Source organism: Mauremys reevesii, linkage group 1 (assembly GCF_016161935.1).
Source record: "Mauremys reevesii isolate NIE-2019 linkage group 1, ASM1616193v1, whole genome shotgun sequence".
Lineage (NCBI taxonomy): Eukaryota > Metazoa > Chordata > Testudines > Geoemydidae > Mauremys > Mauremys reevesii.
The window spans coordinates 289,494,746-289,510,392 of NC_052623.1; the positions used below are offsets into that span (position 1 = coordinate 289,494,746).

At 41.1% G+C, this 15,647-nt stretch overlaps 1 protein-coding gene across 10 annotated transcripts in view; it reads right to left on the reverse strand.

Moving 5' to 3' along the window:
• SYT1 (synaptotagmin 1) overlaps positions 1-15,647 on the reverse strand; it is a 510,654-nt gene that overhangs the window by 203,237 nt on the left and 291,770 nt on the right. The window contains exon 1 of one of the 10 annotated variants that reach the window (XM_039507938.1): positions 3,507-3,526. The exons of the other annotated variants lie outside the window; for them this stretch is intronic. The gene's annotated coding sequence lies outside the window, so the exon portion shown is untranslated. Of the gene's footprint in view, positions 1-3,506; positions 3,527-15,647 lie in introns of those variants that run through there. 10 annotated transcript variants of the gene reach the window in all.

Here is a 15,647-nt window from a genome sequence, read left to right on the forward strand (position 1 = left end):
CAGATAAAGCACTGGATGGCATTGCAGCTTCACACAAATGCAATAGAAAGACCATCTCTCTGTCTCCAAAAACTAAAGTGTTCCAGTAAAACTCTGTTTCTCTCACAGGCTCTGACATAATTACAATATCAGTCTCTAATGGAAAAGTCCTATTAAATTGAACAGGAAAAAGAATCCAATAGTAATTACTACAGAAATTACACTGAAAACGTATGGAATTATTACATCTCAACAGAATTTTCAACCCCCCAAAACAATTTAATACAGAATTATACCCATACATCTAAGTTTTACAGATTGGTTTAAAAATTCTATATGAAGTTCATCATTCCCTATTCATTTCCATAGGGCTTTTCCTACAAGAGCTATTACTGTTAAAAGGATAGTCCTACTCAGTTTTAGAAAAATCTTACTTTTTCTGTAGGCCATGAACTCCAAAAAGAGGTTCTCAAACCAAACCCTTGTCTTGGTTCAAAAGTAACAAATGCTGACTTGTTGAAGCTGAGTAAAAACCAGTAAGAGCCTGGTGTGAGTTGCTGTCACACTAACCACCTCTGAAATAGCATAATCCAATTATATTTTGCAAAACAAAACAGATGTGTTGCTGTGTGCAGACGTGAGGTAGGATTGAAAGCTATAAAAAGCAAAATAGAAAGGATTCCTTTGACTCTATTATTCAGTATGTCTACTATCAACAGACATTGTCCATACCAAGAACATTTCAAAAGGCCTTGGAGGTCTAAATCCTTGAAGCTGATGAATCTCTTCATACGGATAGAAAAATTTCAAGTACAACCTATGCATCTTTTTAATTTGTCCTCATCTTTAGTGATTATCTAGAAAATTTATTCAATAAAAAATACCAAAAGGTTTTAAAATCATTGTGTAATGAAGAAATTGGTCTAATTCTAAAAAAGGCGATCAGTAATGCCAGGATACTTTAAATATCTCAACGGGCTTCATTCTCATTCTCAACACGCTTGGGAACTAATGACATAAAAGTGAAGGAGGAATTGTTTAAAGTGGTAAACAAGGGGTAATAGCTTGAAACTAAGAGAACATTTAAGTTAGATATGAGGAAGGAAACCACATATAAGGTCAATTAGACAATGGAATATTTTTCACGGATCATAGAATAATTCTGAGTATGTAGCACTACCATTTAGCATTATTAGATACAATGAATGCTGTACAGCTTTAATTTACTAAATTAGATGTGAGGATGGTCTAATGAACTAAAACAATATGAAGCAGCAGTCTGCACAGATGACTGTGTTAATTATATTGATCATATTTATTGTAGTAGTGCCTAGGTAATGACCAAGATCAGGCCCAATTGCAATAGGCACTGTACAAACACAGAGTGCTAGACAATCCCTGACATGAACAACTTAGATTCTAAACTTTCCTGTATGTTGGTCTCAGCACCTTAGGCCTGTACCTCTATATTAAATAGAACAGTGGGTACAACATGCTCCTTTTAATGCAATTAGCTATAGCTCTGGGTTTCCTGGTAAATCACCAACACTGGTGTTAACTAAGCAAAGTTTGTGCACCCTTGAAATTACATCTGTAAAAACTTCAGCTTTCTATGGGCTAAATCCTCTGGACCAAATGAGAAGCCCTCAGTGCAGCATAACTGGTGCAGTTCCACTATGGAAGAAAGGACAAGGTACTCAGGGGCTGTAAAATGCCCCAGTAGTTAGTTTGGGTATATGTAGTGAGAGGCAAAGGGTAGGGTAGGGTTCTGTGGATCCTCGACTAGGTGAATTAACCAGCTTCAGCTCTCAGCATTGAGTAGCGGGTTGAGGAGGGCCAGCATGAATGCTCCACCCCGTGTGCCTGAGTGGCAGTAGCATGCCAGCCCTTGAAGTTCTCGTGCACCCATACTTTACAGAACAAGCAGGATTTTGCCACGTGCAAAAACACAGAGAAGTGGCACCAATTATATCCCTTCAAAACAGATTGAAGCACCTCATCTCCTTTAATGAGAATTTGATTTATAATTTAATTGTCTAAGAAAGAGCTGAGCACACCGGTTTGCTTTTACTGTAGAGGTGATTACTCATTATTAGAGCGTGTTCTCCATTATTAACCTGGAGGCTGTTTGTATTGTATCTGTAATCTAAGGTGCTGAATGAATGATTTTTATCAGAAAATATAGTTATTACAAAGATTCACTCACTGTGTATATTACAGTTAGCTATCAAAATAAAATGTGGAATCTGTTCATTTAAATATAGCAAAATTAGTTTAAAGTTGTCACTATTTTATTTGCCTCTAAGAAAAAAGAAGAGACATATTTCATATTGATTAATAGAAGTGTTCAGTGCACAGTGAGTTATGAGAAGCCAAGTGCCCCTAACTCACCTGAGAAGAGAAATGATCAGATCTACAGCACAGCAGGGAGTAACTTATTACATTGATAAAATGGAAAGGGAAAATTGTGATTGTTTTACCTGTTAATAAAATGTATAAAATACTTTCAAATTAAGAAAAGAAAATGACTTCAAGGGCTGATTCTCAAAGGTATGGCATAGTCACAAATCCTATTAAAGTCAATGGGAGAGGAAGGTACTCAGCACCTTTGAAAGTTCGGCCATCAGTTATTAAAAGCAGGTATACCACACAAAGGCTTTTTTACGGGCAGGTCTACACTGAAAGCACTCCTCTGGCGCAGCTGCACTGATGCGTAGCTGTTAAGTGATGATGCTCCTACGCTGATGGGAGAAACAGCTCTCCTGTCAGTGTAGTTAACCCACCTCCCTGAGAGATGGTAGCTACATTGATGGGAGAAACTCTCTCGTCAACATGGCATTGTCTACTTGGGCCGTTGTCGGTATAACTACGTCGGTCGGGTTCTGTGAATTTTTTACACCTGAGCAATGTAATTTTACTGACATAGGTTAGGTCTACACTCCAGACATAAGAGGTGTCTTAGCCACCACCCTCTTGCTGTTGCAGACCCAATTCAACACAGCTCTTTTAATAAGTAATAATTTGAGAAGCTAAGCCAGGTGCTAGTCAAGCTAATTTTATATGTAAACCAAAAGATGATAGAAGTCCTTAACGGGCTGGTTGTGGCTGTGCTGCCCTGTGGGTTCCCTCCAAAGCTGTGTGCCATCCTGGCAATAGCATTAGTCAGTAGATGTTATACTGCACCTCCAGGTCATTTCTGTTATATGCTTTACAAGGAAGTGGGCCAACAGCAGCCTGTAGATGGGTGTATGGTCCCAGCAGACAGAGAAGAAAGAGCAGGGTTTTTTTTAAAAATGCCCTTGTTATATTTTAATTGTTCATTTGGACAACATTATTTGACAGCAAGAAAAGGATCCAACAGTGAGTGGAAACCCCAAAACTAAGGGCCTGTTCCTGCAAGCAGGTATGCTAATATAAACATTTGTGTTCATGCAGGGCTCCAGACTTTCACAGGTTTCCAAAGACTTGCCGGGTATGGCAGGGTTCACTTCCATGGTGAACCAATGGTCCAATATGGCACAACTCACCTTGCCATAGGGTCTCTGCCAGTTGGTTGCTGCCTCTCTCTGGGTGAACAGGGAACTCAAGAGAGGGTCATAGATCATGTCTTCAGCAGGACCCTGCCCTTCTCTTCTGAGCCTGTCTCCTTGTCCCTGGGGAGGCCCACCTAGCTACCAGGCACACTCAGGTTTGGCTGCAATGAGGACTTCCCTCAGAGAGGGTGAGGCAGAGGTCTGCTCTCCTCTCTGGTCAGCCTGCAACTGACCTAAGCCCTCTTTTAAACTCCCCTTTACACTCCTGACACTAACTGCAGCTGTAGTGAGGCAGGGTTGATTGGGCCCACAGGCCCTCACTGACTCCCTCCTGCCCAATGTGGGGTTTGTAGATCCCATCACACAGGGGTCTGGACTAGTTCAGTTATTTACAGGATCAGGGCAGAAAATAGCAACACCACAAGATATTAAAGGAACCAAAAGAAGTTGTTTACATCCATAACTGGGTAGGCAGACCTAATGCATACACCCCACCTGTTCCCGTCCTGCTCTGGTGATCAGCAGGGATGCTCTGCCAGAGTATATTTTTAATGTTACATGAAAATTGGTACAATGTGATTTAATTTAGTGTGTTTCACATTTAAGTGCCTTTTGAAGGGATACTGCCAAGTTAAATTTGCCATAAAATTTACATTTGTACAAATTAAAACTTTAGGTTGCATAACCATAGACAAACTAAAATTACTCCATGGGTTTAATTTTTTAAAATCCCAATGGAAACCATTTTTGAATGTAAACACACCTCTGAAGTGCCTACAACCCAAACATTGCAGCACTGTACAAAAGAATGAGAACCTTTTTGTGAAACTGGCTATAAACCCATCTCCATTATTGACCAAGCTGAGAGAAATGCTGTAAGTTAGCAAACAGCATGGAGAGAAGAACATCAGATGATAAAAACGCTTTCAGTTTTAATGACTGTAGGTTTTGGGGACTCTGTTTTGTTTTTTATTACACATGTAAGAGTTCTGCCCTGACATCTGGTGGTGAATTATGGGGAGTATGGAAAGGAATTTCAGGTATTTGCATTGGCACACCCACCCCACCTAACATAGCCCACGGCAGCCTGGGATGGTTATTTTGACAGCTCTAGGATCCCAAATTTCTTTGTTATTGGGGCAAGAGGAATAAAGTGTTGTCACCCTGATTATGTGAATGAGGAACTATAAGATTGCTTTATGACAGAGATGTCTCACCTCAATTAAGTAGCACTCCTTAGACAAGGGACATGGGTGCCAAAACCCAGTGAATGGAGAGAGGGTGAGGACTGGTGTGTGTACCTGATGGTATGGGCCCCTTTTGAGGGCCTGGAACACCAATTGCACATCCTCCTCTCTCCACTGTTGAAGAGCAGAGCTAATTTTGAATCCATTAGGAGTCCATCTAGAGGCTGCTGAGCTGAATTCACGTTGGGCCAATGGTGCACCAGCACCGGGGCTCCCCTACTACAAGTTGAAATCACTAAGAGCTGAAATCACTAAAAGAGTTAAGCTTACTGAGCTGAGATCACAGAGTGCTGTGTTAACTAGAGTGGAGCTTGAAGAACTATCGCTAAGCGGCTGGCAGAGCGGAGCAGTTTGCAGCATGTTGGAGCAGCCCACGGAACAGTGAGCGGAGCGGTTTGCGGGGATGGCTGGAGCGGCTCACGGGTCAGCTGGAGGAGCGGCACAGCTGGTAGAGTGGAGTCGGTCGTGGTGAAGGCTGCAGCAGAACTCCACGGAGAGGCGGAGCAGTTGGCCCTGGCCCACGTAAGGTGCCCCTTAACACCCTGTGTACGCCCCCCCATTTCCACCCAGGCTGGGGGGGGGTAAAACTCTGCAGATAAACTTTTGAACTCTGGGGTGGCACTGACCAGAGACAGAGACTTTTGGGTTGTTGGACTTTGGGGTGATTGGACTTAAGACCCTAAGGGGGAAAGGACATTGCCAAACGTACTTGGAGGTGGGTTTTTTGCTTATGGTTTGTGTTATAATCCTGTTTGTGGTGTTTCTCCAACGTGATGCCGCATTGTTTCCCTCCTTTATTAAAAGGATTTTGCTACACTCGGACTCCGTGCTTGCGAGTGGGGAAGTACTGCCTCCTAGAGGCGCCCGGTGGGGTGGTATGTAATTGTCCCAGGTCACTGGGTGGGGGCTCAAGACAGTTTTGCATTGTGTTATTGAAATGGAAGCCCTGGATACTGAACCCGGCCCTTGTTGCTGCCAACTCAGAGGGGCAGAAGGGTTACACACAAATAAGGAAATTTGTTTTTAAAAACATGATTTTTGAGTTGACTCCTTCCCTTTAACTACAGTATAGAAGACAATGTGAAAACAAACCTAGTTATGATCCTTTTCTTGGCTCCTCCATGTTGTTTACTGATTAAGGTACAATCATCCTTGATTTTACTCACTATTCTACTGTCCTACATTTCAAGGCAATATGTTGCAATAGGTATTTCTCTTATATAGTCACCGTCAACCTTTCTACTTAGCATCTCCCAGATCTATTTTCATTATAAATCTATCTGAGATATGGCAAACTTGCCAGGCTAGGTAGACTGGATTCTTGGAATAATGTGCACTTAAACCCACTTTCAAAAAGCATGTTTTATATGTACTGGATTGATATTTTTTGTTGCAAAATATTGCCAAGTACTCTAACTCTCACAGAGCCACGTAAAGCTATATAGTGTTTAATGCCAAACAGATTCAAACCAATGTTTTTAAAAATGGTATGGTGTATAAATACAACCTCCCCAGAGATAAGCAAATTAGCCCATGCTACCCTTTGTGAAGTTCTGAAAGTTATGGACTATATTCTAACACGACTCCCATCCATGTGCATGCAATACTGCACGTGCAAATACTGGCACCTGAACTCCTCACACTGCCACCTCCACACCTAGGTGTTTATGGAACACCTGTGCATATTGCTGTTTGCAAGTGCACAGAGGGAGGCTGGTTAAAGGCCATTTAGAAAATTTGCCGCTACATACCCACTTATATTCACATAAATTCCATTCACACATTGGCACAGCAACTTGAATATTAAACAGAACTTTTCCTTTAATCAGTCACTTGTGTAAAATATATGAACTCCAAGAAGAGGATGTAAATAAAATCCTGGGTCCTTTACAAAATCAATGGGAGTTTTGCCATTTATTTCAATGGGTCCAGGATTTTATCCCATGACAATGAAATATATAATTTTGGTTTACTACACCTTAGTAACTTCATTTTGTGCAGGCTCTTTGTTCCCACATAATACATACAACACACTAATTAGCTGACATTTTGTAAAGGAAAGTGCTGCGTGAAACAAGTAGAGGAAGATTTTTGGTCTGATATGGCCCTTCGCATTACACCAGCACTGCAAAGAGAACTGTAATAATGGGACAGATGAGGATTCCCTCAGCACAGGGTTATCCCTGGGTGGTGTAAAAGTATTATCTCTGTACTTTACAAATGGGGAACTGAGGCACATAAAAATTAAGAGAGAGGTTTGTGACAGAACTCAAAACATAACACAGATCTCCCAGATCCCATTTCAGTGCCTTTATCACAACAGCATCATGCATGCTGTGACATTGCTGGCCCTCAATATATGGACATAAACATTCAACAATAGAATGGAAGTGAGACACAACCAAAACCTTAAAATGCTGTGTGGTTAATTTCTTGAACAAGCACATATCCAGCAGCCTCTGCTTTAAGACAGAGCATCTCTGATGTCATAATTTATGACAAATAGAGAGACAAGGTGGGAGAGGTAATACCTTTTATCTGTTGGTGAGAGACACAAGCTTTTGAGTTTACACAGAACTTTTCTTCAGGTCTGGGAAACTGTGGCCATGCCTACATTAGCCCTTTTGTGGCTAAGTTTTGCTGGCATAAGAGCTCATGTGCACAGCGCTATGTTGGTGGGAGATGCTCTCCTGCTAACACAGCTACTACCGCTCATTGAGGTGGTTTTATTATGTAGACAGGAGAGCTCTCTCCTGTTGGCATAATGCAGCTACATGAGCTGTGCCGCTGTAAGCTTGTAAGTGTAGACATGGCCTAATTCAAAGTGTCACTAATGAAGTCGACTTAATTTTGTAGTGTAGGCATGCCCAAGATTTTGACCTTACACAGAGTTCTTCAGGTCCGGGAAACCTTGCCCATTAGCATTCTTCCAGTCATAGTGAGAAAAAGGAAGAGGGGGAAATAATTGTGGTGTGGTTGTTATTGGGTTATAGATTGTTATAATAAACCATAAGTGTCTCTACTCAGTCTGTGATTTTAAGTGTCTAGCAAAGTTATGAATTTAAGCTCCCAGGCTCATCCTTTGAAAGTCTTATGCAGGTTTCCTTTGAGGATGAGGTCAGATATAGAGTGATTGGCTTGTGAAAAGTATTCAAACAGAGGTGACATGGTGTTTTTGTCTTCTATCATTTTCCTGTGTGAGTTCATTCAAGAGCGTAAGTGCTTCTCTGGTTTCATCCACACAGTTGCTATTGGGGCATTTAGTGCAGGAATGCCACATATTGTTAGTCATGTGTAGAACCAATGGATCTTGAAAGGTCTGTTGTGGGGGGGGGGTGCTGATTATTGTAGCAATGGAGATACGTCTGCAGGTTTTGCATCTATTGTTCTGGCAGGGTCTGGCGCAGCTTTGAATTGGAAGGATGTTAACGGGCCATTTCACCTTCAATGGTCCCTTGAAATGTGCTAACTACTTATGCTAAACCGTCTGTTCAAATCTTGTATTTAGCCATGACACTGAATTAGTTTTCCAAACCTGAAGAAGAGCTGTGTGTAATCTCAAAATCTTGGCCAGGTCTACACTAAAAAAACGTAAGTTAAGTTGACTTAAAGCCACCACAGTAATTATACCAGTGTTTCACATCCATACTAAGCTCTTTCTGTTGGAGGTGCGCGCCCTCACCAGGAGTGCTTCCATTGACTGAAACAGGGCATTGTGGAGCACTGACAGCTGGAGACCCGCTGCCCTGAGGCTGACAGCTCAAGCGGTCAGCCCAGCACAGGACTGATATCTGGAACTCGGGCTGTCAGCTGGGCATGCGGCTAATAGCTGGAGCCCTCCCTGCCTTGGGTGGCGGAAAGCTCCAGCTGTGAGCCCCACACTGGGCTGACATCTCAGGCTGTCAGCCCCCGGTGGCATGATTCTAGCTGTTCCTCGCATGAGGCTGACAGCCAACAGGCAATGTAAGTAACACAGTGTTGACACCAACACTGGGTTGCCCTAATGCCATCGACCTAAGCGCTATGCCTCTCACAGAGGTGGAATTAAGTTGATGTAGTGGGCGACTTACAGCGGTGGGAGCTACATTTTAGTGTAAACTGTCTTACCTTGACCTAACTTTGTAGTGTAGACCAGGCCCTTGTCTCTCTCACCAACAAAAGCTGGTCCAATAAAAGATATTACCTCAACCATCTTGGCTCTCTAATATCCTGGGACTCAGATGGCTACCCCACCATTTCATGCAACAAATAAACACTGGAGGTAACACCACATCTTCACAGCACAGAGATAAATATGAAGTTAAGGTTAGTGAGATATCATGTAATGAGCTACAATCATGCTGCCTTTTGTACATCATATAGGCAGCCCTACAGAATGTAGTGCAAAGAGCAAAATGAGGCTGAAAATGCCACAAATCTACAGGAGAAGGAGAAGCCACCATGATATGATCCCTTCTTGCCTCTGGACACTGTGGAAGTCCCCTCCATCAAAGACCCATGAGGTTGTTTCTGTAGGTCTAAAAGAGGCATCTGGAAAGGGGAGCTCCCCATGTGCACAGCATGCTCCCCTTCCCCGAGCACAGAATTATGAGTGGAAAATCATGCAGGAGTTATTGCTGAAGTAAACTGGAGGGGGAAAAAGAGCAGGATTCTCAAACATTTAAATGTCCCATCTTCTCACAAAAATGATACAACAACCAGTTTATAAGAAGGGTAAAATATGCCAGGAGGATTTTTTTCTTAAAAGGATTTTGGCCAGTCAACTTTGAGTGTCTCCTTTATTAACAAGTAGAACAATAAAATAATTTTATTTACATAGAATGGCCTTGGCAAAGCATTTGAGCTGTTATACAACAGAATAAAAACAACAAAAAACAACAAAAATAAAAGCTTAATAAAACAACACAACCTGAAAATCCAAAGACGAAACAAGGGAGGATATTCAATCTTAAAGGAAAGAAAGACATTAAGAGAGCCATTCTAAAAACACTTTTGGGGATTTAAAGAAGTATTTGAGATTTCGCTGTTGTTGTTTTTTAAGTAAAGAGGGATGAAATTTCAGGCAGGGGATTCAACAAAGTCTCACCACAAAAAAGGAGATCTGATCACTTGCTGACTTCAGATAGAATGATGGAAACCACAAACAGCTGATGATCTGTGTCATCTTCCAGCCATACCAAACACCACAATACATTTGAAAAGCATGAGTTTTCATGCCCAGCTATATGTATATGATTTATACAGTGGTTACTGTTAAAAAGCCAACATTTACCCACAGGTAACTGCTATTCTAAGTCCAGAGAAATACTGAGGTTACAGATACCAATGTGTATTCAGATAAATAGGGATAGGGACACTCCTACTTCCCCTAAACCCTGGACTAAACCAGGGTAGAGAAATGTTAATAACATTTCCATAAACGCAGGCCAATAAAAGACTTAAGATTAATAAAACAAATATTGACCAATTATAAAATCTTTTTAGAACAGAAAACAAAACAAACCCACTCTTCCAATAGCAAATGCCTGCCAATAAACACCTCTTCAGCTATTGTAATGATAAATAATTGGCCCCAAATTGCAATAGCCAATTACAGATCACTTAAGCATCTGTTTGAATACTTGTAGATTGTAACATATTGTAGTCATACACTGTACATTTTGTACACTGTATAGAAGCAGTAGCCTGTGGTTACAGTTAATATCAGCTATTACTACTAATAATTGCAGTGGTAACCAAAATGAGCTAGGTGCTTTCAAACACAGAAAAAGACAATCACTGCTCTGCAGAACTTACTTGTTTTGTTTTCTCCTGCAGCAAGAAAGGAAATAGAGTCGCTACCAGCTTCTCTCCCCACAACCCTTTTAAATCCCCCAGTTCTGTAGCCCTTATGCAGACAAAATTTTTGGTGAACTAAAGTTAGCAGAGGTCCAGAGGTAAAATTCAAACCCTCAGTTTGGGTCCAGGACATGGAGCTTGAATATCATTCTGCAGCAACCAACTCTGAAAACATAAGATCAATGTGTGAGGGTCACTTATCTATGTAAATCTCTGCCCTCCCACATCATCTTCCCAACAGAAACCTGTTTGGGACCAACATGGAGGGTAAATGAAGAGGGTCTGGCACAGCCCTTCCATGCCTGGATAAATTTCAACCTGTGTCAGCAGAGTTTGCCCTGATGGCAGAAGACTTGGCTTGTGCTGTACAGATTAACACAATAAATATTGACTCATGTTTGGCATTTCCGAACTGCACAATGTGATTTACATGGAGTTTGTAGCCTGGGAACAACCTTTCACTACTACAACCTTCATCTGCAAGTAACACAGGGAAAACCCAGTTCAATGTAAATGTCTCGATATTTAATCATTGTAACAGCTCTTGCTGCAAGCCCTCGCCCCAAATATTACAGAGCCTAAAATTACCCTAAAACCTAGCTACTTAAAGGAGAGGAGGTTTTTTTCAGCAGGTAATAATCACAGTTTACTTTGATTATTTAGCTGAATGCTGTGCTGACCGGCATACCCTATTGCAGAAACACTGAAATAGTACTTCTAGGCAGACAGCACTTGGACTCAGCAGGCCACCCGGGTCTGAAGCCAAAGCCAAAGCCAGAGCCCGACCAGCCGGTTCTGAAGCCAAAGCTCAAGCCTGGCTGCTTCGGGCTGACACTGAAGCCCAAGCCCCGCTGCCCGAGTCTGAAAGCCAAGCCCAAGCTCCAGCCCCACTACCTGGCTCTGAAGCCCGAGCCCCACCATCTGGGTCTGAAGCCTGAGTCGGCTGGCGTCACCACTTGCCCTCCCGAATGTTCCTCTATTCCTCCATAGGGGGATGTCCCCCATAGTTTGAAAACCTCTGCTTTAGTGACAGGTTTCAGAGTAGCAGCCATGGTAGTCTGTATTCACAAAAAGAACAGGAGTACTTGTGGCACCTTAGAGACTAACAAATTTATTTGAGCATAAGCTTTCGTGGGCTACAGCCCACTGATTTATTTCCACCCTTAGAAATTAAATTACTGTACTACTCATAATCCATTCACCCACAGTGACGCTGCAGATATCATGTAACTTAACTTCAGGCAATTGCCTTGCTTGCTACCCCTGCCCACTCAAATTTGACTTCAGTGAGACCACTCATTTGCTTATGGACTTTGAGGCATTAGGGCCTAAGACTGTATGTCTATTATTGCCGCCTGCTAAAAGGCTAGATCACTGAAATAGCACTAACAAAAAAATCCAACCAACCAAACAAAAAAAAAAAAAAAGAGTAAAGGAATTATTGAGAGGCAACATAAATGTCATAACCCCCAAACTGTTAAGGATTTCCAATAGATTGTCAGAGAGGTGACTGCATCTCATTCACTATAGTAAATATTAAGGAACACAGGAAACTTAATGTGTGTGTGCAAACACAAGATGAAATTCTTATTTTCCGCTAGAGAACAAATAAAAATATAGGAAACATATATTCCACATAAGAAAGGCAATTTTAACCCATAACAATGGGTCTTTCTCAGGCATACTTTAATCCACAAATTTTAACAACATTTTCTGAATCTAGGACAACTCTAAATTATTAACAGATTTCTACAAACTACAGGCATTAAGTCAGCCATATAAGTTCAAAAAAAATAATTATGGTTAATTTTTTAAAAAACAAGTTAACAGCTCCAACTGACAGCTTGTATGTCAACGTCCATTGGGCAAACGCTATATTTTAAATTAAAATGTATTTTAATATTTTTTACTTTGCTTAAAATAAGTGAATTCTAAAACAATCATGCAATTATATCAGAAAATGGAAAATGGCTAATATTTCAAGCTTCGTGCTTTAGGGCTCTTAACAGCTCTTTATTTATAATATAATCTGTATCTGGCAGGCACAAACTTAGAGGTTACCATAAAACAGACTTCCTAGATTACAGTGGTTCATATCTCAACAATGTTCATTCAGCTCTTCATCCTTCATAGACTAATTACCATGATGTTTACTGCGGAGGTAGAATGGGAGCTGGGTCTTTCAGATGACACCTTAAAGAACACTAGAGTTACTTTTTAACTTGACTGCCAAAAAGATAGGTACTTAAAATCATAGACACATAAACGAATGACTAACTATTCACAGCTGCTGTGTACATGTAATGCTTTTTAAAGCCAATGGGAGCTGTAGGTTCCCAGCACCTCTGAAAATCAGGCCTCTTATTTAGGTACCTAAATATAGATTTAGATGCCTAACTTTGAGCACCTACATTTGAAAAGTTTGGCTGGAGTTCTCTCTGATTGGTGGACTTTGTAGATTTCATGGCTCTTTTAGAAAAATCAGGCATTAGAACTGGCTTTCTTAACCAAACTTACCCTTCCACAATTATTGTGCAATATGTTGCATCCTCCTCCCCAGAGGTGATTGCATTTAAATAGTGCACTCTTTTGTGTGTGGTGGTGGGGGGAGGGTTGGGTGGTTGTAGGTGTGGGTGTGTACAAACACACACAAGCCTGCATTCCCTATTCAGGCAAAACTATTCAGTGGGAGCACTTCACCTCTCACATGCTTTGGAATCTTTTGGAGTGAAAAGCTGTTTAAAATATAAATAATAATTATAAAACAGATTAATTTTAATCTAACGATGTTTTTAAGGTTTCACAAACAAGTGAGCAATACCTGTCCTTCAGTGTCTTATCAAGGTAGTTTGCACTTAAACAGGCTTTATCACCATTGTTATTTATTGTGTGTGGTTTCAAAGAAGGGAATTAAGAGTTTATGTGAAACAATGTCAACATAATACAAAAAGTTTGCTGTGGCTTAATTTTCAGTACATTTGAATCTTAGATGTTAATATAAATTTAGAGGTGTAGAGACATTTCTCTAGTCTAAGTGAGTAAACTAAGTAGTTCAGGTAATAGTTTATGGGTAATTTCATTGTAAAGTTTAATATCGTCAAACTACAAAATGGATGAACAATACTGATCATTTGCTCCTCTGCCATTAGCATTGACACATGCTCATGCTTGTTGCCTAATACAAGAAACCTGCATGGAATTAAATGCCAGACTCTATTCAGAGGCCAAGTTGAAGAAGTGGGAAAATGGAGTTTCTCTTGTTAAAATTATGTAATTAGAGTAGCTGATCAAGAAAAGAGTTGGTGTGAGGTGGGGAGAAGACAGAAAATTAATGTCTATCTCTGAGGGCAGCTTTTTTCAACTTCCTTTTTAAAAATTGTTTTATAAATCACTATTAGCACTAGTACATCCCAATCATCAACCTCTCTTTCATATTATAATTTATATGCAACAAATGCGCCTGATTTAATATGCTTATCAGTCCTTGTACTAATTAATGCATACTATTTTCCATCAGCAGTTGAGCTTAATCACAGTCATTTAAAAAAAGATATGAACGGCATGTCAAAGTAATCACTAAGCCATCATAAATTTAAGCTAACTTTTTTTATGCATTCCAACTTCCAGATCTCAGCAACAGTCCTTAAGACACAATTGAGTAGTTTCAACCTAGTGATTTAAATCTTGCTGAATTGGGCAGGGAAACTGAAGTTTAATCACTAGAGATATTAGACATCTTAGGAATCAACTGTTATAGAATATAACAGATACAAGCTTCTTTGGAATCATTTTCCACAGAGGTAAACACAACAGAACAGACGTTTATGGAGGAAGTCTGCTTAACTTGTGATAAAAAGGTTCTGAAATGTCAGGGATATGAATAGACACCTTTGTCTGCCAACAGGTGGTCAGAGAAAAGAGTAGTTTTAGAATCATAGAATATAGGGTTGGAAGGGACCTCAGGTGATCATCTAGTCCAACCCCCTGCTCAAAGCACGACCAATCCCCAACTAAATCATCCCAGCCAGGGCTTTGTCAAGCCTGACCTTAAAAACCTCTAAGGAAAGAGATTCCACCACCTCCCTAGATAACCCATTCCAGTGCTTCACCACCCTCCTAGTGAAATAGTGTTTCCTAATATCCAACCTAAACCTCCCCCACAGCAACTTGAGACCATTACTCCTTGTTCTGTCATCTGGTACCACTGAGAACTGTCTAGATCCATCCTTTTTGGAACCCCCTTTCAGGTAGTTGAAAGTAGCTATCAAATCCCCCCTCATTCTTCTCTTCTGCAGACTAAACAATCCCAGTTCCCTCAGCCTCTCCTCATAAGTCATGTGCTCCAGCTCTCTAATCATTTTTGTTGCCCTCCACTGGACTCTTTCCAATTTTTTCACATCCTTCTTGTAGTGTGGGGCCCAAAACTGGACACAGTTACTCCAGATGAGGCCTCACCAATTTTGAATCGAGGGGAATGATCACGTCCCTCGATCTGCTGGCAATGTCCCTACTTATACAGCCCAAAATGCAGTTAGCCTTCTTGGCAACAAGGGCTCACTGTTGACTCATACCTAGCTTCTCATCCACTGTAGTCCCTAGGTCCTTTTCTGCAGAACTGCTGCCTAGCCATTCAGTCCCATGTCTGTAGCAGTGCATGGGATTCTTCCATCCTAAGTGCAGGACTCTGCACTTGTCCTTGTTGAACCTCATTAGATTTCTTTTGGCCCAGTCCTCTAATATGTCTAGGTTCCTCTGTATCCTATCCCTACCCTCTAGCGTTTTTATCCAGCACCCCTCCCAGTTTAGTTGTCATCTGCAAACTTGCTGAGGGTGCAGTCCATGCCATCCTCCAGATCATTAATGAAGATATCAAACAAAACCAGCCCCAGGACTGACCCTTGGAGCACTCCACTTGATACCAGTTGCCAACTAGACATGGACCCGTTGATCACTATCTCGTGAGCCTGATGATCTAGCCAGCTTTCTATCCCCCTTATAGTCCATTCATCTGTTCATTAAGGAGTTGGAAGAGCCCCCCATTTTGTGCAAG